The 25,277-nt window shown below is 44.7% G+C and overlaps 1 long non-coding RNA gene across 4 annotated transcripts in view; it reads left to right on the top strand.

Moving 5' to 3' along the window:
* Window positions 1-25,277, top strand: part of LOC146395316 (uncharacterized) — a 63,804-nt gene that overhangs the window by 17,709 nt on the left and 20,818 nt on the right. For 2 of the 4 annotated variants that reach the window (XR_014832395.1, XR_014832392.1), the window contains exons 2-3: window positions 8,711-9,526; window positions 10,142-10,263. This is a non-coding gene — a long non-coding RNA (uncharacterized LOC146395316). Of the gene's footprint in view, window positions 1-8,710; window positions 9,527-10,141; window positions 10,264-11,552; window positions 13,595-25,277 lie in introns of those variants that run through there. The other 2 variants (XR_014832393.1, XR_014832396.1) reach the window with 2 other exon arrangements.

Raw genomic sequence — 25,277 nt, 5'->3', positions numbered from 1 at the left:
TAAGCCACAACAGGAACTCCAAGGGAACTATTTTGACCCCTTTTATTTCCTCCCCTAGAGCAGAATTCAGGGGCCATGATCCCTACCCATATTCTTGTCCCTTATTTGAGATGGTTTCAATGGCTGGTTATTCAACAAATACGTGAAAGTACCAAGCATTATATGTTCCACTTGTCACAATATATGCTCACAGATTTTGGTGTAACTTGCTCACTAATCATGATTTTTTTAGTGATTTGGTGAGTGTCAAGGGGTGTTTTTAGATCCCCAAAGAGTAATTCGATTAACGGTCTCCCCTAACCTTTAGATAGATGCACTTATAAGTTTACAGTGCACGTCACTCAGATAATCACAATATAGTATGATAAAGGCTTTTCCAAAGTTGTACTGTTGGGGAAGGAGGATTTGAAGGGGAACCCAGAGGATAATTCTGAAAAACAACAAGCAAGGATAAAAGACCTTATTAACTGTGTATCAGTCAGCTACTGCTGCATAACGCACACTGTAGTAATCTTAGTATCAAACAGCACATATAGTATTTGTAAGTTTCTCACTCAGGTAACTGGAGGTTTGCTGGCATTGACCTTGATCTTGTTTGGGCTTACAAGGGCTTGGCTCCAGGACATGAATTTGGTTTAAGTTTTTTCATGCACTTTTGACCTCCTTGCACCAGTGGCTATCTGGTTATTATGGCAAAATAGAAGCATTCAAGAGACCAAGCCCAACATGCAAGCACATTTCAAACCTCTACTCATATCATGTGTACTAATACTATCTCATTGGCCAAAGTAGGTCCTATGAGGAAGGTAACAATCAAGGTGCAATAAAACACATTCCTCCCATGCAGGTATAGTGAAAAGCAAAAAATATTGACTGAATTATCATTTAATCTATGACAAGCAGGATCTTAGAGAACCAAGCAATGTTGTTCTAGGGAACAGAGGCAGGAATGAGTGGTCCATAGAGAGGAACTGTATCAGGAAAGGCAGGACGACACAAGGATGTGTGACACATTTGGGGAATTGTGGGTGTTTTGAAGGACAGAAGCCCAGGACACTCGTGAGAGATGTTGAATATGTGCAGGAAGCTGAGTCAAGAAAGTTCTCAGTTCAGCAGCCAGTATTTCAGGGTTGGAGGACACCTGAACGATCTGTCTAGAGTGAGGACAAGGTAAGAGGCCTGCCCTCCCTTTGGGACTTTCAGAGGATTCCTGCCCCATCTCTTGACATCTCTATTTCCTGTGGGGGAAAAACCTTCCATCCCCTCTCTGTGCTCTCTAGACAACTAATACCACCTTCTCTTCGCCACCCAAGTGGTATCTTGGCATTCCCAGCATAGCATCTAGTAAATGTTTATTGTATATACCTCAGAATGTGTGAACAACTGTAAATTCTTTTTTCTAAAACATTTTTTTTTCTGACAAGGCATACTTACTGAGAGAATGACACAAAATGGTGAGTAGGAAAGATCCACAGCCTGTCAACAGAAATAACCACCCTTCACACCTTGATCAATAGCCTTGCAGATTATGTGCAGTGTAATGACATAACTAAAATCATATGTTGTTATCTTTTTTTTTTTTTTACACTTCACCATAGCATGTGGTCATTCCCTGACCAGGGATCGAACTTATGCCACAGCAGTGACCCAAGCTGCCACAGTGACAACACCAGGTCCTTAACCCATTGAGCCAAAGAGGAACTCCCATATACTGCTATCTTTAACCATCTTCTTTTGAACAAAGTATTTTTACTTACTTACTTATTTATTTATTTTTGACCATGTTCGTGCATATGGAAGTTCTCAGGCCAGGGATCAAACTTGCACCACAGCAGTGACAACAAGGGATCCTTAGCCTGCTGAGCCACTTTTAAGGGCCGCACCCACAGCATAGGGAGGTTCCCAGGCTAGGGGTCTAATTGGAGCTCTTGCTGCTGACCTAAGCCAGAGCCACAGCAACACCAGATCCAAGCCGCGTCTGCGACCTACACCACAGCTCACGGCAATGCCAGATCCTTAACCCACTGAGCGAGGACAGGGATCGAATCCTCAACCTCGTGGTTCCTAGTCAGATTCGTTAACCACTGAGCCACAACGGGAACTCTGAGAGCTGGTTCTTTTAAAAAGGAGGAAGTAAAACAGAAGAATAAAATTTAAAAACTATCAAGCATGTGCAAATAAATAAAAGATAAAACACAAAAAACACAATGCCAAATATAAGAAATAGGGTCTTTATGCCCACATGTAAAAAACTAAAATTATTAGAAAAATCTATATTAAAATTTATGTTTATACCTAAAAATTTATCTGAAATTATTTTCCTTGAAAATACAAATTCCTAAACTTTAAAGAAACTATATACCAGAATGTACCAAAACTCATAGATAAAATGTAAACGGTAGCAAATAATCTAAGCCTATAAGCAGCAGAGCCCCCAGAAAGTTTTATGAATGAGTTCTAGGAAATCTTATTTTAAAATACCGTTTTTGGATTTCCCACTGTGGCACAGTGGGTTAAGAATCTGGCATTGCCACAAGTGTGTCATGGGTCACAGGTGCCACTCCGATTCAGTCTCTGGCCTGGGAACTTCCGTATGCTTCAGGTCTAGCCCCCCCCCATTTTTTTTTAAATTTTTAAATAAAATAAAATACCATTTCTATGTTAACTAGATGTTTAGACTAGCATAGGAAAAGATGTGATTTATAATACAAAAATGCAGTGCATTTTATAATGCATAAGTCTAACTAGGCATTTACAGACATGAAAGTCTTAAATAAGATATTACTAAGTTATACCCAGCAGTATATTAAAAGAATTGTGTACAATGATCATGTGGTACTTATTCCAGGAAGAATAACTGGTTCAACATTAAACAATTTGTGTTGAATCAAGCATTCTGTAATACATCAGATGATGGAAGGAAAAAAGCGTATGATCATCTCGATATATGCCAAAATGCATTAATTGAAATGTGTCATCTATTTCAGATAGTGACGATAATAACCGTAATGATAGCAATGATGATAAGTACCTTAGTAAGCAAGAACAGGAGGGCCAAGAATACTTTTTTTCTTTTGGCTGCTCCTGAGGCATGCGTTCTGGGGCCAGGGATCAAACCGAGCCACAGCAGTGACCATGCTGTGTCCTTAACCTGCTGTGCCACTGGGGAACTCCAGAATACTTTTTTCAAAAATCGGAAACCATAACCAGAAAACTTAATGATAAAACATTTAATTTTGTTGCCATTAAATGAGATGCTATTATTGCTACTAGTCAAAATGTTTCTGAAGTCTCAGAACAACACTATTAATTAAGAAACTAAAAGGGATTGATATTAAAATAAACAGCAAATTATCTTTATGTTCAGACTGTATTTGTTTTCGTTCTGGAAAATCCATGAAAACTACTGAAAGTATTATTGAAACTAATAAGAGAAGTCAATAAAACTGTGCAATATAAGAAATAGACAAATCTATCACTTTCTTCTATGCTACCAATAACCAGTGAGTAAAGGTAATGAAAACAGTTCCATTCATAATTAAAACAACAACTGCAGAATACCTATATATATGACTAGGATCAAAAAGATATGACTTACGTGAGGAAAATGATAAAATACTGCTGGAGAAAAAAATAAATTAAAAAGCTGGAGGAAGTTCCCATTTTGGCTCAGAAGGTTAATGACCCGACACAATCTCCATCAGGATGCAGGTTCGATCCCGGATTCGTTCAGCAGGTTAAGGATCCGGCATTGCCGAAAGCTGTGGCATAGTTACAGATGTGGCTCAGATCAGGTGTTGCTATGATTTTGGCATAGGCTGGCAACTGCTGCTCCGATTCGTCCCCCAGCCCGGGAACTTCCATATGCTGCAGATGTGGCCCTGAAAGGAAAAAAAAAAAAAAGTTGGAGTTACCACACTTCATGGTATAAAGATATTAGTTTTTCCCTGAATTATTTTATGGCTGTAATACAGTTTCAATGAAAACAGCTATGGCATTATATTTGGAACTTGAAAGATCAATCCTAAAGTTGTCTGGAAGAAGGTAGGCATAAAGCCAAGAAATTCTGGAGGCGCTCGTGGCCACACAGAATTAAGACTACATTTCCCATTCTCCCTTGTAGCTAAATGTGATCACGAGACTAAATTTTGACCCTTTCTGGAGAGAAGGCTTACCTGCATCCCTTCTTTGCCTATCGTGCTGCTTGGAACATGAAGTCAGGATGAGGCAGGTTAGCCTGGACTTTGAGAATGAAGGTCACATTCTAGTAAAGGCAGAGCAGAGGCTGGAAGGAGCCCGGGTTCCAGAGGGTTTTAGGAAAGAGAAAAACCGCATCAGCTCCAGATTGCCTAAATCTGGATCTTAACATGAGGGAGAATGAGACTGTCCTATTTAAGCCATTGTTAGTCTGGTTTTCTTCGTTCACAAGTGAATCTCATCCTATTATAATAACTTTTCATATTTCCCCCCATGCTTATACAGTTATGTTCAGACTTATTTACCACACGTACACAAGTATTGTATAGGTTTTTGCCATTAACTTTAGAGAAGGAGAAAATACTTTATCATCTTATTTTCCTCAGTCAATACCACCTTGTGAAGTTATTTCATTTGTTTGTTTGTTTTGGTTTAGTTTTGCTTTTTTTAGGGCCACACCCACGCCATATGGAGGTTCCCAGGCTAGGGGTCAAATTGGAGCTGTAGCTAGCTAGCCTGTGGTCTACGCCACAGCCACAGCAACTCAGAATCCGAGCCACATTTGCGACCTACACCACAGCTCACGGAAATGCAGGATCCATAACCCACTGAGCGAGGCCAAGGATCGAACCCCGCAACCTCATGGCTACTAGTCAGATTCGTTTCCTCTGCGCCACAGTGGCAACTCCAACTTTGTGAAGTTTTATCCATGTCAACTAGTAAAGCTCTAATTCATATTTTTTGATGGCTTCAAAGAAGTACCGAAACTTATTCCTCAATCCTCCCGTTATTGAACATTTGCTTTATTTCCAATTTTTCTCTCACTATTAACACAATGAAGTAGGAAACATGTTCTTGTGCACTGGTGCTTCTCTTTCTAAGGGATAGAATCCTAGAAGTAAGCTAACTGGATGAAGGGTGTATGTGGTTTGGTTTGGTTTTGTTTTCCATGGCTGCATTTGAGGCATATGGAAGTTCCCTAGGCTAGGGGTCAAATAGGAGCTGCAGCTGCCAGCCTACACCACAGCCACAGCAACACCAGATCCGAGCCACATCTGCAACCTGTGCCACAGCTTGCAGCAAAACCGGATCCTTGACCCATTGAATGAGGCCAGGGATCGAACTTGCATCCTCATGGAGATCATGTCAGGTTCTTAACCAGATGAGCCACAGTGGGAACTCCCGGTGTATGAATTTTATTTTCTTTTTTTTTGTTGTTGTTTATTTATTTTTTATTTACAAATTTTTTACATTTTTAAAATTATCATTGATTTACAATGTTGTGTCAATTTCTACTGTACAGCAAAGTGACCCAGTAGTACATACATTCCATTATGTTCTATCCAAGAGACTGGATATAGTTCCCTGTGCTATGCAGTAGGACCTCATTGTTTATCCTTTCAAAATGTAATGGTTTGCATCTGCTAACCCCAAACTCCCAGTCCATCTCACTCCCTCCCCCCTCCCCCTTGGCAACCACCAGTCTTTTCTCTATGTCTGTGAGTCTGTTTCTGTTTTGTAGATAGGTTCCTCATTTGTGCCATATTTTAGATTCTACATGTAAGTCATAAGGTATTTGTCTTTCTCCTAAACGCAGAGGAATGTTATGTATTAAAATTTTCTTTTTCTCTTTTTAGGGCTGCACCCAAGGCATATGGAAGTTCCCAGGCTAGGTGTTGATTCGGAGCTGCAGCTGCTGACCTAAGCCACAGCCACAGTAACTCTGGATCCAAGCCACATCTGCAACCTACACCATAGCTCATGGCAATGCCAGATACTTAACCCGCTGAGCGAGACCAGGGATCAAAACCTGAATCCTCGTGGATACTAGTCAGGTTCGTTACTGCTGAGTCACAACAGGAACTCCTGTATTTTAATTTTTTTTTTTTTTTTTTTTGGTCTTTTTAAGGCCACACTTGCGGCATATGGAGTTTCCCAGGCAAGGGGTCAAATCGAAGCTATAGCCACTGGCCTACACCACAGCCACAGCAACACCGGATCCTTAACCCACTGAGCGAGACCAGGGATCGAACCCGCAACCTCATGGTTCCTTGTCAGATTCGTTAACCACTGAGCCATGACGGGAACTCCCCCATGACTTTTTATTGATGAATTCTTTTATGTCTTCCAATAAACTGTATAGTTTTGTTTTTTGTTTTGGGGTTTTTTTGTTTTTTGTCTTTTTGCCATTTCTAGGGCTGCTCCCACGGCATATGGAGGTTCCAAGGCTACAGGTCGAATCGGAGCTGTAGCTGCCAGCCTACACCAGAGCCACAGCAATGTGGGATCCACAGCTCACGGCAACGCCAGATCCTTAACCCACTGAGGGAGGCCAGAGATGGAACCCGCAACCCCATGGTTCCTAGTCGGATTCATTAACCACTGTGCCACGACGGAAACTCCATAAACAGTATAGTTCTTATGTAGCTTTCCTATATATAGCATTTCTTATTAAATTTATTCTTAAATATTTTGAAGTTTTGAATATTTCCCCATTTCTAGGCAATTATTGGTAAAAATAGAGAAATGTTGTAGATTTTTTAGTCACTGGAACTTCATTGAGCTCTGTTTCCCTAGAGTAGAAACTGATTTTCTCCCTAGGATTTCCAAGAATAGATCATTCCCCAGATAAATACAAGTAGGTATAAAGGATCGGTCACTCCTATCAACCTACCTTGTAACAAGACATCTTATCAAATTATCTTATTCATATATTTAATTTTACTGGACCTTCTTGCATTTTGTTGTTAAACAATAACATTAGGAAATAAGATTATCTTAGCTCTTTAGCATCTTCCAGGGCTTATGTTAGTCATTTCATTTCCTTTTTGGCGTTTTCTAGAACCTCCAAGACCATGATCAATAATAACAAGCCAAGTTGCTTGGTTTTTTTATTCCTTTCCTTCAATTGCTAGTGTTCCTCCATTTTTATCCCCAGTTGGACCACTTCACATCTTATTTGAGGCCAAGAATAACATCTGATTTTTTTTAACATTCTTTCCCTTGCACGCGTGATAGGGATGAGCACAAACTATAAAAATGGGGGGTGTATTTTTTTTTTAAGAAGAAGGAAGCAGCTGAATGCGGTGTTTATTGAGATCAAATAAGATAAGAGTTCAGAATGTATTTTAGATTTAACAAGAGGAAGGTCATTGATGAACTTAGTGATAGTATTTTAGTGGTGGAGGCCGAAGCCACAGGACAGACATTTGGGAACAAGGCACACCAGACATAAAGGAACTTTTTGTGCAAACCTTTGGGTGCCTGAGCTCCCCTAGGGCTAATGGGACACTGACAACATCCCAGGATGGCAGAGCTTGTGGTGCACAGGAGCTGAGATGAGCAAGAGCCTGGCTGAGGATGTGCTCCAGCTTGGAGGCCATGGGCAGCTAATGGAAAAACTTTCAGAGTCATGCCATTCAAGGTGCTTTTTAGAAAGATCACTCCTTCTAAAGAAAAGAGAGTACTGTTTCTTGAATTCACCCATTTCTCCCATCCTTCTTTGCATCTTCTTTCCTCAGATCACCCCTCCTTACCCACCTCCACATGTGCATTGTTGCAACAAATTCCTGATCCCTTTCCAACCATTTTTTTTTAACCTTTTTTTTTTTTTTTTTTCTTCAGCCGCCTGGCTTCATACGGAATACCTGGGCCAGGGATCAGATCTGAGCCACAGTTGTGACCTATGTCACAACTATGGCAACGCCAGATCCTTAACCCACTGTACCAGGCTGAGGGTCAAACCTGCGTCCTAGTGCTGCAGAGATGCTGCCAATCTGTTGCACCACAGCAGGAACTCCTCTTTCCATCCATTTTTGTCCCTCCTCAATTCATTCTTCACATCAACTTCCAAGATGATCCTTTTATTTTGTTTTTGTTTTTTTGTTTTTCAAAGTAATCTTGCCTAGATTACAAATCTAATCATGCCATTCTTCTAAAGAATGCTTAAAATACACTGTTGGGGAGCTCCCATTGTGGAGTCTTCGGAGCACTAGGACACAGGTTCGATCCCCGCCTGGCACAGTGGTTTAAGGATCCTGTGTTTCCACAGCTGTGGCTTGGGTCAAGACTGCAGCTCAGATCTGATCCCTAGACTGGGAGCTCCATATGCCCCACCAGGTGGCCAAAAATGAAAAAAAAAAAAACAAAACAACAACAAAAAAAAAAACACTAATAGGAGTCAGCAAAGCATCACTCTGGCTTCTATAGGATCCAAGCTTCCCAAGTGAGCTCCTGACCATGTCACCATCCATCTTTTGGTTGATAGGAATGACTTATCTTTTATACCTACCTATATTTATCTGGGGATGACATATTCTTGTGAATTCTAGGGGGAAAGTCCATTTCTACTCTGAGAAACAGAGCTCAGTGAGGAACCAGTGAGCATTCTCGAAGGTTTTAGGGGTTAAGATCTCCTCAAAACTCTTTATTCTCCCATCCTGGAGCCAGCTGAAATTGTGCTAAAAGCTGTTAATGGTGCTTATTCGCTTCCTCTGTTGAATGTTCCTTACAGGAGATCTTGGTGCCCTTACATCTGCTAGGCTGGCAGAATGAATTCTCTGGAAACAATCTGGTCTGTAGCTCTGTGTCTGAGGAGAGAACCAGGAAGATTTGGATGGGGCTTGGGAAAGAGTTCCTGGAAGAATTCACAGTCAGACTTAGTTCAAGGTAATACATGATGGTGACAATGGTGTGGCAGGATTGTTTCCCTGCTCCTCAAAGCGTGGCATCTCCTGAGACCAAGATACAACCGGTAGTGAAATTTAGTTAGATTCTGAATCTATGTTGAAGATATGTATGTCAGCTGATAGGACTTGCTGACAAATTGAACATGGAATGAAAGAAAAAGAGATGGATCAAGGATGACTCCAAGGTTTTTAGCCTGAGCAATTTGAAGCAAGGAGTTGCTGTTTCCTGACATGGCAAAAGCTATAGGATGAGGACATACTGAAGAGGTCTGAAGTTTAATTTTGGACGTGTTATATTTGAGATGCTATTAGACATCCAAAGAAGGATATGAAGCAGGTCATTGGATACACAAGCCTGAAGTTCTTGGGAGAAGCCTGGGTTGGCAATATAAATTTGGGACTGTTTAGAGCCCTGAGACTGGATGAGGGCACCAGGAAGCAAGTGGAGATAAAGAAGAGGATCAAGGACTGAGTCTGGGGAAACCCGGCATTTGGATGGTGAGATGCAGAAGAAGCAACAGAGAAGACTAACGAAGAGCAGTTACTGAAGTAGAAGGAAAACTAGAAGAATGCAATGTCATGGAAGGCAAGCACAGGAAATGATTCCAGAGCAGACCTCATCAACTGTGCCAAAAGTGCAGGTAGGCTGTTTTCATCTCAGGGGAATAGCTGCCATAATAGAGACATCCCCACAACTCAGTGGCAATGGCAATATGTTTATTCCTTGCTTGTGTAAAATATTTTCAGCAGCAGAGGGGAAGGATAAAAGGAAAGGAGAAGCAGTTATCTGCTCTATGATGATAATGAAGGTCCCATGCCGACCAGAGTCTGAGTCATCAACTGGTGGTTTTCGAGGTCATGAAGAGTGTCAATGTCAGCCAGTAATTGAGGGTAAAAGATGAGAGTGGTGCACAGGCTGTCTGTTGGTAAGAGCCTGGCAAGAAAGCAGAGGGCACATTTAAGCTGGGTAACTTGAGAAAGGTTTAACAAGGAGCCTACATATAAAGGTGTATGCAGGGGCAGGAAAACTATCAAAGGATTCCTATAATACTGATACGATTGATGGTAAGAGCTATTACCAGCCCAGGTCTGAAGAGACAAGAGAAAGTAATGGTTCATGGAAATGTGAAAGAGAAAGAACTGTATGGGGAGAGATGCCAGACTGAAGCTTTGGTAAAGAAAACCAGCCAACTCAAGCCCACAGGAGGGAGCCAGGGGAACACATATCCTGACCTGGCTCTCCTCCCTCCCTCCAGTCTCCTGCAGGTACCCCCCCGCCGCCCCCCGCCCATTGACTCAACCCAACCAGAAACCTGAAGACTCACTGATAAAGTCCCTACTGGTTAGGCTCCCAAGGCACATAACAGCTTGGAGAAAGGTGAGGAGTGGATCTGGGGGAGCAAATATCCAGTACAAAATGTTTCTATGAGTCAGCTTGGAAGTTGCATAACTCCCTTCCACCCACATTCCATTGCCAGAACCCAGTCATATGGTCACATGTAATTACAAATAAGTTTGGGAAATATGGTTCTGCTAGTGTCCAAAAGGAAGAGAGAGATTTGGTGAACAGATAACCCCTCTCCAAAGTCAAGCAAGATGACTTATCTATTGGCCATTGGATTTAGCAATATGGAGGCAACTGGTGATTGTGATAATCCAGTCTTGGTAGAGTGGTGGGTGTGAAAACCTAAGTGGAGCGGATTCAAGAGAGAATGGAGGAGTTCCCGTTGTGGAGCAGTGGTTAACAAATCCAACTAGGAACCATTAGGTTGCGGGTTCGATCCCTGACCTTGCTCAGTGGGTTGAGGACCCGGCGTTGCCGTGAGCTGTGGTGTAGGTTGCAGACTTGGCTTGGATCCTGCGTTGCTGTGGCTCTGGCATAGGCTGGCGGCTACAGCTCCACCTGGACCCCCAGCCTGGGAACCTCCATATGCTGCAGGAGTGGCCCAAGAAATAGCCAAAAGACCAAAAAAAAAAAAAAAAAAAAAAAGAGAGAGCGAGAGAGAGAGAGAATGGAAAGGGAGTTCCCACCATGGCTCAGCAGGTTAAGAATTTGACTAGTATCCATGAGGATGTGGGTGATTGATCCCTGTTGCCATGAGCTGCGGTGTAGTCACAGATGCAAATCAGATCTGGCAATGTGGGTCGATGTGGGATAGGCCTGCCGCTTAGCTCTGATTCCACCCCTATCCTGGGAACTTCCGTGTGCTGAGGATGTGGCCCTAAAAAGAAAAAAACAAACAAAAGAGAGAGAATGGGAGGAGAAGAATTGGAGGCAGTGATTATTAACAATGATGGCTTCTGTCAACAAGTTTTGCTGTAAAGGGAGGCAAAGCCATAAAGTAATAGCCAGAAGTGTTGTAACATCAAGAGGGTTTTGCTTTGTTTTTTACAATGAGAAATAGAAGCAATTTTTTATGCTGATAGGAATGTTCCAGTAGAGAAGAAAATGATGATGCAGGAAACAGAGGGAAAATTGCTGGAGTAATGTCTCTGAGTAAGCAAGAAAGATGGGATCTAGGGATAAGTCAGAGGTTATGGCCTTGGAAGAGAACACAGGCAGTTCATCTGTAGAAACAGTGAGGAAAGCAGGATATAGGGACACAGTCCAGGTGGAGAGCGAATGCGCTTTTTGAGGTTCTTTTCCAATCACTTGTATATTCTCAGTGAATCAAGGAGCACAATTATCAGCTGAGACTGAGTCTGGAGGATGGATTGTCTGGGGTTTGAGCAAAAACGAGATGGTACAACATAGTCACCTAGGAGAAGAGAAATGATACCCAGAAGTTAATCTTCCCATTGGAGATGATCCAGTTGTCTCTGAGATATTCCATTCTGAGTCCACATCCAGGTGAAAGTCCTGGCCTGCCTTTCTCCACTCTGCAGACCTTGCCGTGCTCCAATACAGCGTCAGAACCAGATGATAATCATAGACAGCTCTTGAGTATTTACAAGTTCCAAGCACTGATCTAATTACTTCCCATATATTTAGTCGTAACTAACTCTATGAAGTTGCTATTACTATTATCCGCCCCATTTCATAAGGGCACAAAGTAAGTCACACAGTAGATGCCCAAACTGAATTCCAGTTCAGGCGATCTGGCTCCCGGACCCTTGCTCTTGACTTCTACGAGTAGATGCATACATACTAGAAGGGTCAGAGAGCAACAAACACTAGAGAGGACTGGGCTTGGGAGGAACAGATGAAATTTTAAAAGGTCAAGGGGCTGGTGGGTGTGGCTAAGATGCTGTGCTTAGGAGGAGGCTGAGAGATGAGTGGTCACATGGTGACCTAGGGAGCCTGGAACCAAAAGGCAGAGCTGAAATCGGGAGGACAGGGACAAGCCGAATAGGCTGGAGGAACCCTCATGTCTTCCCATCCAAGTAAGCTCAGCATCCATCCACAGGTAATGCTTGATTTAACGTTCCCTGGTCTCCACATGGGTTTCACTGACTGACAGAATCTGTTCTGTTTCCATGACAGGGGGCATGGTCCTGTGGTGGTAGCAATAATGATGATGACAGGGTAAAATATCTCCCAATTAATGAACACTCCATCAATGAATAACGAACTTCATGAAGGACGTTATCAATGAAAAATCCATCAGTGAGTGAAGAACCCAGCCTTTTACTTACGTTATATCATTCAATGCTTACAATAGCCCTGTGAGGTACACACCACTATTCCCACTTTCAGATAAGGAAAGTGAGGCTCGCTTGTCCAAGGTCACACAAGTAAGTGGTGGAGCTGGGACTTCAACCTCAGCCTGTTAGAGTCAGAAGCCTGCAAAGGGCTACACTGTGCCATCTGCCTCTCTATTTTAGGATGGAGCACCAGGAGCACAAGGAACCCAGGGCCCTGAGGCCCTGGGGGCCGGGTCTCTGGGTGAGAGGGACTCCCTTTAATGAAGGCAATTGAGAAACAATCCTCCTCTTTATTTGCCTGTAACAGGGGCTCAGCAAAGCTAATTATCTTCCTGTGAACCAGTTAACTATTCAATTTTCTCCATTTGGGTAATTAATTATCAGAGTCAAATGCAGGATCCCGCTAATTTTAGAAAGATGCAGCTGTAGGGTCATCTGAGGAATAGGCCCAGCTGAGAAAGAAGAGCAGGCACCAGCCTCCAGCGAGGGATGGAAGGAGAGGATGAGAACTGAGGGGCCCCTGGGCCGTCTTGAGTGGAGGGTGGGGAGAAGCAGGCCTGAGGCAGGCTGGCTGGGGTTCCCTGGGCACCAAGTCACGGTCTTGGGTCAGGGTACAAATGGGAGAACTTCAACCACTAGCTGCTTTAACTGCCTCCTCTTTCCGTTCGAAGGACCCATGGGAATCAGGTCCTACAATTTCACTTGGAGCCAACTCATAAGGTTGTAAGCCACAGGAGTTCCTGCTGTGGCGCTGCGGGATCAGCTGATCAGCGGCATCTTGGGAGCAATGGGGTAGAGGTTGGATCCTCCTCCCCAAGGCACAGTGGGTTAAGGGTCCAGTGCTGCCAAAGCTGTGGCTTAGGTTGAGAATGTGGCTCAGTGGATAAGCAATGAGATCCTGCTGTATAGCCCTGGGGAATTATATCTAGTCGCTTATGATGGAGGATAATGTAAGAAAAACAATGTATATATGATGTGTGACTGGATCACTTTGCTGTACAGTAGAAAATTGACAGAACACTGTAAACCAAGTATAATGGAAAAAATAAAAATCATTTAAAAAATATTTAAAAATATAAAGAGGAGTTCCTGTCATGGCACAGCAGAAACGAATCCAACTAGAGGTTGCTGCCGTGAGCTGTGGTGTAGGTTGCAGACGAGGCTTGGATCTAATGTTGCTGTGGCTGTGATGTAGGCCGGCAGCTGTAGCTCTCATTCAACCCCTAGCCTGGGAACCTCCATATGCCGCGGGTGCAGCCCTAAAAGGACAAAAAGACAAAACAAAACTATATATATATATATGAGAGACTGTAGCTCAGATCTGATCCCTGGCCTGGACACTCCACCTGCCTCAGGGCAGCCAAAAATGGGGGGAAAAATGAGAAAAAACAGTTGTAAGCCACAGAAACGGAGAAGTTGTAGGTCCCATCTCTGACTCGGCACATGTCAACATTGCTACCATTTATCAAAGGCCCTATCTCATAGGAGGAGGTTAGGTGCGGTCATCTTCTGTAGTACAGATAGAAAACTGAGGCTCGGGGAGGTGATGTAACCTGCTCAAGATTTCATGATTAGGATATGGAAGAAGCTGGGATTTGAGCTTAACTCCCAAACACATGCTCTCATTGTCTTGTTTTGTGTGTGTGCGTGTGTGTGTGTGTGTGTGTTTGGGGTTTTTTGGCTGCACTGGCAGCATGAAAAAATTCCTGGGCCACCAGGGATAGAACCCACACCTGTATAGCAGTGACCCAGGCCTCTCCAGTGACAGCCCCAAATCCTCCTTAACCTGCTGAGCCACAAAGGAACTCCTCATTCTCCTTCTCTCTCCCTCCCTTACTCTCTTTCCTACAGCCACACCCATGGCATATGGAAGTTCTCAGGCCAGGGGTCAAATGGGACCTGCAGCTACCAGCCTACACCAGGTCTGAGCTGCACCTGCACCCTATGCCATAGCTTTTGGCAATACTTGATCCTTAACCCACTGAGCGAGGCCAGGGATGGAACTAGCATCCTCACAGAGACAGTGTCAGATCCTTAACCTGCTGAGCCACAAGGGAAACTCTTGTCTCTTAAAGTGGCATGCTACATGTACAGTTTTCTAGCACCAGGGTAAAGAGTGGGGGTGTTTGGACCAGCAAGTTGTGGAGGAGCACGTGGTTCCCTAAACAGAATCAACTGAACAAGTGTGTTCAAAACCTCAGCAAGCTCCTAGGGGAAAGGGGCAAGTTCCTTCCATCTGCAAAAGCAGAAGGTCTAGAATTCTTGCCGCTGTCTGTCCCCATGTGCTTTGGGAGCATCAGGAGAGATCAGGGAGGAGTTCCTTTCATGGCTCGGCAGTTAATGAATCTGACTAGCATCCATGAGGATGAAGGTTCAATCCCTGGCCTTGCTTCGTGGATTAAGGATCTGGCATTGCCTTGAGCTGTAGTGTAGGTCGCAGACATGGATTGGATCCTGCATTAAGCTGGCAGCTGAAGCTCTGACTTGACCCCTAGCCTGGGAACCTCCATATGCCATGGGTGCGGCCCTAAAAGCAAAAAAAAAAAAAAAAAAGGAGAGAGAGAGAGGGAGATCAGGGAAAACCTGGTATGTCTGTGTGTCCTGAGCCATTTGCTGAGGGTGAGGGTTGAGGTGGGAGTAGGATGAAGATAGTTTCACTGAGCCAAGAAGTGTGATAGTCACTTTTTCATGGTTTAATTCATTTAATCCTTACAGTGATCCATGAGGTGGTCATTCTTATCATTGCCATTATACAATATGCAATGGTGGAGAAACTGAAACACAAAATTTAGTTCCTTGCCTTTGGGAGAGGAAGCTGAATTCAAAATCTGAGCAGTCTGTCTCCACTGCCTCCCTCCAGCCAACAGGGCCCTGGGCAGAGGGTCAGAGAGAGAGAGAGAGCTGGGGCGGGTGGGGAGGTAACCCAAACCATGGACAGCTCCTGGTGGCCCTGTACCTGAAAAGCCAGGTCCTGAGATTGGTTCGTTGGGCCTCCTGACTACCAGCAATGCCTGCCCATTGTGAGGAGCTCTGAATTCTTCCAGAGGGGAATTCTCCTTGGACCAACACTGAGAGCCCAGAGGCTCTGGCTTGATTCAACTTCCTGAGAAGCCCTGTGGAGTTGGGTCCTGAGCCAGAACCATCCTCTGAGATGTCCGAGTTTTCTCCAGGGTGGGCCAGATAAAGAACTGCTCCCCCACATCATCCCAACCATCCCTTCTCCTATCCCGTCCTGCTCTTCCCACATCTGTCCTTCCCACATCCCATTACTATGGGAAAGCCAGTCCCCTTGGCCTCGGCTTCCCCATTTGCACCTCTGCTATCTCTGCAAAAGCCCAGGGCCAAAATTGGCTCTTCCCAGATAAGGTCTTTCTCCTTTTGCCAGCTCTGATGGGAGTTTCCAAGTTCAAAGCCAGGTTCCCCGGCCCAAGCTGCCAGCCCAAAGCCCCAGCAGGTGCAGCCTAGTTGCTAAGCAACATCTCTGAATCTCTGTGTGTTCCTGTCACATGATTATCGTTGCTAAGGAAACAAGTCCTCTGGCATCCCAGGACGCAGCAAGGTCTAGGCAGTGGTGTGTTACCTGAGATCTAACAAAAATCTTCCTGTCCCATGTTCCTGACGAGTTGTGAGTTTCGAAACTGCTCCAGGGGACTATCAGATTGATCCTTGCCTTTTACCTGGGCATTGGTTCTTCAAAGGGAGCACCTAAACTGGTCACTCCCTGGGCATTCATGGAAGCCGTTTCTTTGGTGTGGTCAGCAGCAAGAGTGGCTTTAAAGGGATGTGTCAATACACCAGGGCTTGGAAGACAATCTTACATTCCCAGTTCCCCCACTTCTAGCAACAGATTCTGCTGTAGGGGCAGAGTGAAAATGATTTGGACTAGAGGCTAGACAAGCTGAGGAAAGCCTGTGGACAAGCAGGGCCTCAGTACTACAGCAGCAAGAACACAGACAGGGGTTTGCCCCCAGAACCACCCCCAGAGCCGCGCAGCTCAAACGCAATAGGAGGATGGATGTCGGGTCAGAAGATGTCACAGTCTCCCTGGAGGACTTGCTTCCCAGGATGGTCCAATCCAGATTCCCTGGGGTTCCCTAGCCAGGACTGGCTCAGAAATGAGGTAGAAATGAGGACTCCCTCTGGGAGATGAGATGATAAAGAGAGGAAATATGGGAGAACTGGGGCACCAGTGAGGAGGTACAGCAATTAAACAGTAGAAATTCCAAGAATTAAGGAGCAGAAAGAACAGGTGGAAGGAAATTATCCAACAAGTAGTAGAAAAATATTGAAAATAACTGCAATACCCCAGAAACTATGAGTTTGCAGATACAAAGATTTGAAAGAGTAGCCAACACAACATGGAAAATATTTCTACCCAAGTTACCTCTTTGAGAAATATCAGATTAAAAAAAGAAGAAGAAGTATCAGATTGCTGGTGGCAGAAAATCCTAAAAGCGTCTAGAGAGTTAAAACAATTTTCCTTTTGAAACATCAAAATCTTAATGGCGTCAGACTTCTCAAATAGAAGGCAGAAGATCATGCAGCAACCTCCTCTAAACATCCAAGGGAAATGAGTTCATCTCTCTCCATTACAGCTGCTTTCATTTCCAAGACTTCTCTTGTGATGTGATTGATCCTCCTTTTATAATACCTGTCTTTTTTTTCCTCTCTCTCTCTCTCAACTGCATCCATAGCATGTAGAAGTTCCGGGAGCAAGGATCGAACCTGTGCAACAGCAGCGACAACACCAGATCCTTAACCATTAGGCCACCAGGGAACTCTAGCCCTGTCTTTTTTTCCTGGGGGTAGTGTCTAATCTTATCTCCTGCCCATCGTCTTGAATTCCTTCAAATCGTACCTGGGTCTAGTTTGGGTCTCTTTCACATTGGACACTTCTTTCAAATATCTGGGGATGTTTAGTGGTTGTTTGGTTTATTGAATTAGATTTAGGTTGAGAAGTTTATGTTGCTTGATCATACTTAAGAGGAAAGCACCAGAAAAACTAATCAGAAGCTCTTTGAACTTGGCTTGGGCATGTGGTTTGAGAACATCACTGTGAGGTGATTCCCCCGGGATCCATTTGTTAGATCCTTCTTAGGCTGGGCAGATTCCCCAGAGAGAAGGGTTGGTCACACTCCTGTCTAGAGGATCTCTTCCTGGCATTTTAGCAGCTTTGAGAGAAGAAATGGGTGGGAGTTTCAACATTCAGTCTGAAAACACTATTTTCGGCAGGGAACACCCCTGGCATCCCCAAATCTAGAAGCCCAATTTTACTTTCTCCAGAAAATAATCTGCTGGGGTTATAGAGGAGAACTGAGGGGTCCACGTTTTAGACTTTAATCTTCCCATTTTAGCCCCATCTGGTGGTGCTCCCAATCCCTGAGCTGTGGAGGGAGGGTCTGCTGTGAAAACAGGCTACTGTTCCTTGGCTTTTCCCATGTCCAGTTCAGGATCATCTTTCTGGGTCTCTTATGTCAGCTTCCATTTGTTCATCTGCCATCCAGCTTCTGAGGTTTTACTCCTGCTTGAGGATATTGTCTCCTCTCGCACCTTCTTTGTCTTTGTAGATATAAACTTTATTTTTTGTCTTTTTAGGGCTGCACCTGCGGCATATAGAGATTCCCAGGCTAGGGGTCAAATCAGAGCTGTAGTTGCCGATCTACACCACGGCACGCAGCAACACCGGATCCTGAACCCACTGAGTGAGGCCAGGGATCAAACCTGCATCCTCATGGATACTAGTCAGATTTGTTTCCGCTCAGCCACTACGGGAACTCCTAGATTTAAACTTAAAAAAAAAAAAAATTCCTGCACTGTTATTTTAGTGGGATTTGGGGTGGGGGGAGAAGGTTAGTAATCAATTGCACTGGTTCAATCTGCCATCTCGAACCAAAGTCTTGAATAAAAACTGGCACCGAAACAGGTCCATCCAGACTGCCTGAGCTTGAATGCTGCCTTTAGCATTCTGGCTGTAGTGTGTACTAACTGCTTACCCATGAGCAAGTTTCAGAAACTCTCTCTGTCTCAGTTTCTTCATCTGTAAAATGGGGATAATAATTGTGCACATTTCATTTGAATGCTGTGAGTTGTTAGAACGGTGCACAGCACATGGTAAACCATTCTATCAGAGATGAGATGATGACGATGTTATAGTATTTACCACCTGCCAGCACCTGTGGCAAGGGCAGTGAGTCTGAGGAAACCAAGATGAATATTCCATGTAGCTTCCCACTCTTTCCAGTCCCAAACTGGTACAACTAGTTTCCCCACTCTGGTCTATACCATGTAAATACAATTTGTGCCCTAAGTAAACTACAAGCAGGTGGAAGTGCTAGGTGTGCAAATACGGCTGGTAACAATGTAAACAGAGTATTCAAATGAACTGGAGGCTAGCAATGGCAGGCAGTTGTTTTCAAACATGGTTGAATCTCTTCTGTTTTAAGTACAATGGCCACAGGCATCATTTTCCAAATGCTTTACACATTTATTTCTGAGAATCCAAATCACATTTTCTGTTACTTGTTCTGCAGGGCAAATGACACCATCTGGACCAGGGAAACAGCACACGCTTAGGGCAGTGTCCCCTTCCCACCCCCGTGGCTTAAGCAGTCTCCTCCCCCTTTGAATGAGCTCCCTTCATGTTTCCTTTCTTCTGATCTGCTTGGCTTTCATCTTCCAAGCTCTGCTCTCTTTGTCCTGCTGAGCAGGCAGCAAACCTGCAGGTTCTGTGATCCTGCTGCTCGGCTTTAAAACAAAAAACCCCCCACTCTGTTGCAATTTATGAACTTTCCCTCCTAGAAGGCATAAGCCATCAGGTTTTGTGAAAGTAAATGCTGCAAGGTCTTGAAATTGAAGAGGAAGAGATTGAAGAGGGTAAGAAAGCAAAAAAATAGAGATAGAGTGAAGGAGAGAAGCATGGACCGAAAGGTGAGGGGGGGGGCAGGGAGAGAAAGAAAGGGGGAGGGAAAGAGGGAGGCAACACCCCCCCCAACCCAAAGCTTGAACCCTGTACTCAGCATGTAAGACATAAGGCTTCTTTACCATGAATGCAAGTTCCAGGCAAGGTTTTTCCACTGCAGACTCACTACCAGGCCGAAAATGACTAGACATTTTTTAAGAGATAGCAACTGAGCTAGTCCTGAAAGATGCAGCTCTTCATGTTATTATTGTCACCATGCCCTGTTTGGAATGTTTGGAATGTTCTTCAACAAATAGCCTGTATTTTGATGGCTCTCACTCCCAGCTTCAAACACAAAATTTCCACTTCCAGGCAAGAATCTCAGATCATTTGGGGGTCCCGGGGTGTCTTACATATGTTTACAAGCCTGGGAGCTTATCCTGAGACATCCTCAGGTATGTTCTTTGGTTTCAGACACACTCCAGGAGATACAGCTACATCACCAGCCAATGCCCTCTTCTTCTAGCCCCTGATGCCCTCCATCTCAGATGCACTGGTGTAGCAAGGTATTATGCCCTGGGGACCGACAGAAGACCAGCAGCCGTGCTGTGCTTGGGGTCAGGACTGCACAAACTCTCTAGGGTAGCACCCCTGTCAGTTTTCCAATTTACGCTGTTTTCAGTTCTCAGAGTTCAGTCTCTTTCCCCACCCCACCTGAAAAGTCAGAGACGATGGCCACTGGACACAAATCTAGGTGGGAGCTGCCTCTCTGAATTCAGAATTGCCCCAATGAGGGCCCCGCTCACTATGTCATCTTGTCCTCTGGTTCCCTCTTTGTTTAGGGTGAATTTTCTCTCGTGAATCCTCTTAAAGCCTCATCCAATAGACCTCTGGTTGACAAGCCCATCAGTTCTACAGAGACATAACCAGACACGTCTACACCCGATATGTGGACACAGCTTGAACCAGGCAGGCAATCCTGCTGCCCTCTTGATCTCTGTAAATTTTTTCCAGTCTCTTTCATGAGCCTCTGCCTTCACTCACCGATTCCACTTTAAAGAGTGAAGATACAATTCTTCTATTAACCAGAGCCCTTGGGTGCTTTGGAGGGAGCTTAGCTTCCAGGGACAACGATACCACAGGCTAAATAACTCTGGGCTAATGAGCTCCAAGGGCAAACAAAAGCCCCAGATACAAAGTAAGGAGGTCCTATTCCTGCCCTATGTTTTGGTCTCCAGTCTGGAAATCTATCCTCCATCCCTCCAATCTCCTCCATTCCCAGAGCTGGTTGGTTTGAGGATGCCCCTGTCAGGTCCCAAGTTACGTGGAGGCAGGCAGCTGGCTTTGGCTCAAAGGTGGAAGCAAGTCCATACGGATCATCTGAGCCCCAGCCGGTGTTTCCAGCTACAACCATGTCATCTTCAGATTGGCCTTCATTTTGGTTCTTGGTCAGTTTCTTGGCTGGAGAAGGGGACTCACCTCTTTGGGGGAAAATCTCTCTGCCTGCATTGCACTCAGCCTTGGGGTCCAGCTCTCCCTGAACCATTATAAGCACTTAACTCATGCTAATTGGACCCTCTCCCTTCCTCCCTGGATTTTGGACCTGGCAAAGAATGATCCAAGGACAAAAGTGATTACTATGCAGTAGAGCAACTTGAACCAAGCTTCCTAAAGAAACTGCTAATTCCTGCTTTCTAGATCCCAGAGCTACCCTTGTTCCTGATCTTTCCAAAAGCTGACTCCTCAGCTTTCTTTACAATTCTGTGACTTTATAGCCTTCCAATGAATCCCTTTTATCCTTAAGTTAGTTCAAGTCTGTATCTGTTGCTTGCCACTAAGAGCCCTGATTCCACAGGGATGGCCCTTTCTCCATCACCCCCTGTTGCCTGCGTTCATCTCAGAGCCGGGAAAATTCAGGCTCATCCCCCTGCCCGTGCTCCCAACCTCCAGGCAAACTACAGCTTCTGATGCTTTGCTACCTTCTTTCAGAAAGTGGCCATCCCTGGTTTAACAAACAAAAATGTTCCATCCACGATCCTTCTCCACTGATATTACCCATATCAAGCAGGGCTCAACCAGGAAGATAGAACCACTCTAAGTATTTAAAGGAGAGAGAATTCAAGGCAGAGAATTGGTTACATAAGTAATGGAAGCTCTGAGAAGCCAAACGTGAAGCAACTCAGCTTAGCAACGACAGGAAGCCACTACCTTGCCTAGGTTGGAGGGACAATGGAAGAAGGAGGTGGGGGTGTTGGAGCCTGGGGCTTGGGGTCCCCGGAGGGAGCCACCAGGACCTAGTATAACTGATGAGAGCTGGAGGGACCAAGGAGGCACAGCTACTGCTGAGGATGCTACCCTTGGCAGAGATGGAAGGAAACACCCTGGGTTCTCCTCCCCTCCTTCTCCCCAGTCTTCTGCCAGGGTGTCCCACACTCAACCTAGAGGTCACCCAGCTGCCATAGGAGCCTGGGAAAGGAGACTTCAGGGTCAGCCCTGCTGTGACAGAGCAAAGCGAGGGGAGAACAAGGAAGGAACCTGAGAGCCTTGGACAGCACATGCTTTTTTTTTTTTTTCTTTTTTCTTTTTTCTTTTTAGGGCTGCATGTGCGGCATATGGGCGTTCCCAGGCTAGGGGGGAATCGGAGTTACAGCTGCTGGCCTTCACCACAGCCACAGCAACGCAGGATCTGAGCCACATCTGCGACCTACACCACAGCTCACAGCAACACCGGATTCTTAACCCACTGATCAAGGCCAGGGATCAAACCCGAAACCTCATAGATCGTCATTGGGTTTGTTACGGCTGAGCCACAATGGGAACTCCATGCTTCATTACTTCAGTCACTTTTGTGAGTATGATTTACCTTTTGAATGAAATGAATTCAGCATTTAAATAGTACTTAATAAGTGTGTATCAAGGTTCAAAATGTGTGTGTTATTTTCATTCCTTCTTAAGTGCAGATATTATCACACAAAACAAAATAGAAAGGTGTTCTCTAGTGGCAACAGCACTGTACCTTGACCATGTTCTCTGGTTTGTTGTTTGTTTGTTCGTTCGTTTGGGGGTTTGTTTTGCTTTGTTTTGTTTGGTTGCACTCGGGCATATGGAAGTTCCCAGGGCCAGGGATTGAATTCAAGTCGCTGTTGCAACCTAGACTATAGCTGAGACAACGCTGGATCCTTAACCCACCGCACCATGGTGGAAACTCCTTTCCCTGAGAGGTTTTTTGTTTGTTTGCTTTTTTTTTTTTTTAACCAGGTACTCAAGGTAATTAACAAACCTGTCCCTTTCTTTGCTGCTCTCTTTGACCCATGAGTTTGTATGGCGAAGGGATGCAGTACCCCTGCCTCCATCACCAAGAGCAGTTGAAGGGCAGAAGGAGTACCCAGCATCCCCACACCTCCAGACCCTGGAGAAGCCAAAGAATAGGGCAGTTACTATTTGGCAATTTAGTAACACAAATTACTCAGCTCCTTCCCCCACCCCCCTGCCTTCTCCTGGCTTGTGTCCCAGCTGCCAGCTACAGGACAGGCTGGCCTCACATCAGAGCACAGAGAAATGGGCGTGACATGACCACAGAGCAATGACAAAACAGGGTTCTCTCTCTTACATAAGGAGTTGTTAAAATGTTAGTAAACATTTTGTTAGGCGATTTGTTTTCATTCAGTCTTACAATTTTAACTCGAAAAGCAGTACAATCTGTGATTTGAGCACTCAAGTTTATGTGGTTTTGAATCGAGGCTTGAGCATTCTGTCCTGGCTTACGTAATTCTGAGAAGGTGGTTCTGGTGCAGTGTTTAGGCTCTGTCATCTTCCCCCCCACCCCCCAAAAAAAATAAGTGCTTCTGTCCTGCCTGCAGTTGTAACACAACGGTGAGCCTGGGAAGAGGAGAGGGAAGAGAAGCTTTCAGGACAGGGCACAGAGTAAACCCTCGATGTTTATTTAAACATTAGGCAGCACCAGAGTCTGGGCTGTGGGACTTTCCAGGTTCTCAGTATCCTGAGCTCGAATATCCCAGCTGGCACTGCTCTCCAGACAAATTTCTAAATCTCCACCTGTAGTCCATCAGGGTGTGGCGTGCTTTCCCAGGGTCCTCTCTTGTAATGAACTTCCCAGGGAAAGTCTCCACCTGGATGTCCTATAGACACCTAAAACAATGTGCTGGCACATGAAATGGTTCATCTCTACCCCAGTCTTTCATATCTTAAATAATGGTACCTCTGCCATTCTATCTAAGTTAGAGACCAGGATGTCATCCTGGATACCTTGATCCCCTACCAGCATCATTATACCCCTACCAGCATCTAATTTATTCTACCTGGATACCTTGATCCCGCATACCAGCATCATTACACTTCTATCAACCTCTACTTTATTCTCTCTCACAAACATTGCATGAATCTGACCACTTCGAGACATCCTCAAAGCCATCACTCTAGTGGAGTCCACCTGTTATTTAACATGTGGCCTCCATGTCACCTTTTACCTGGTGATCTGGCTACATTTTTTATAGAGTGGTCATTTATTCATTCATTCATTTCACACTTGTTTATCGAGCACCTACTCTGTGTTAGGTGCTGGTGATATGGTGGTAAGCAAAGCTTTTGTCCTCCTGGAACCAACATCCTTCCAGAAGTCAGTTGTCGTCCCGAAAGCACACATAGCATCATGTCTGTCCCCAGTTTAAAATATATCAATGGCAATCCCACTGCCGTTGGTATAAAGTCCAAACTCTCTACTCTACTCTTCTTCTCTAGCTCCTCTCATCCCACTCACCCCTTGGCTCATCTCCCAGTCATATGGAATCAATTTCAGTGACTCAAACACACTAAACCTTTGCATATCCCGAAAGATCTCTCCTCCCGTCTCTATTCCTTACTAATGGCTCCTCACCCTTCAGATCTCAGCTGAGAGCTCTCTGGGCTGGGATTCCCAACTGTGTTGAATTAAGTCATGTTGTGGATAAAGGGAATGTGAATGATGCCCAAGATTCGGGATCTGAAACCCATTCTCCCCCACCCGTCGACTGCTACTGCTCATTCCTCCCCCCCCCCAAGTCTTTGAAAGAAATGGGTGGCCAGAGGAGTTCCCATCATGGCTCAGGGGAAACGAATCTGACTAGGAACCATGAGGTTGCAGGTTCGATCCCTGGCCTTATTCAGTGGGTTAAGGATCCAGCGTTTCCGTGAGCTGTGGTGTAGGTTGCAGACGTGGCTCGGATCCTATGTGGCTGTGGCTGTGGCAGAGGCTGGCAGTGGTAACTCCGATTTGACTCCTAGCCTGGGAACCTCCATATGCCACGGGTATGACCCTAAAAAGCAAAAAGAAAAAGGAAAAAAAAATAGGTGGCCAGAGAACAAGGCCAGATAAGTGCACACTTCTTTGTGCATCTTTCTGAGGTTCTGGCCTCATGTGCTGGATTGAACAATATGGAAGACTTTTTGACCTAGGCTGCTGGGAGACGTAGCTCACCTCAGAAGAGGACATTTATCGTTTGAGCACCTGAGCATCCACTCTATTTGGAGGAAAACAAAGCCCAATGGAGGTGTTAGTTCAATGGCAGCAGCACTAATAGAAATGACCTAACTGGACTGTCCCCGTAGTAGCATCCTAGCTGGCTTTTCTGAGGCCAGTTTTCCAGCCCTTTTGTCAGTGCTGTGTGCTACTTGATATTCTTCCAATGAACTGCTTTCTCTCTTTAGGATCACTGTGTCAATGAAAATAATCAATAAACAAGTAGGAATAGAAAAAGATTTTATTTGAGCCAAAATGAAGACTATAGCCTGGGAGACACAGTGTTTCCTCTAGATTCCCAAATGGGGGCAGCTTATATAGGCAAAAACTGCGA

This window comes from Sus scrofa, chromosome 17 (genome assembly GCF_054392235.1).
Source record: "Sus scrofa isolate SSC_HxYL_T2T_F1_AM1 chromosome 17, Sscrofa_HxYL_maternal_Yorkshire_Landrace_v2.0, whole genome shotgun sequence".
Taxonomy (NCBI): domain Eukaryota; kingdom Metazoa; phylum Chordata; class Mammalia; order Artiodactyla; family Suidae; genus Sus; species Sus scrofa.
This window is presented reverse-complemented; position numbering and strand designations above follow the sequence as displayed.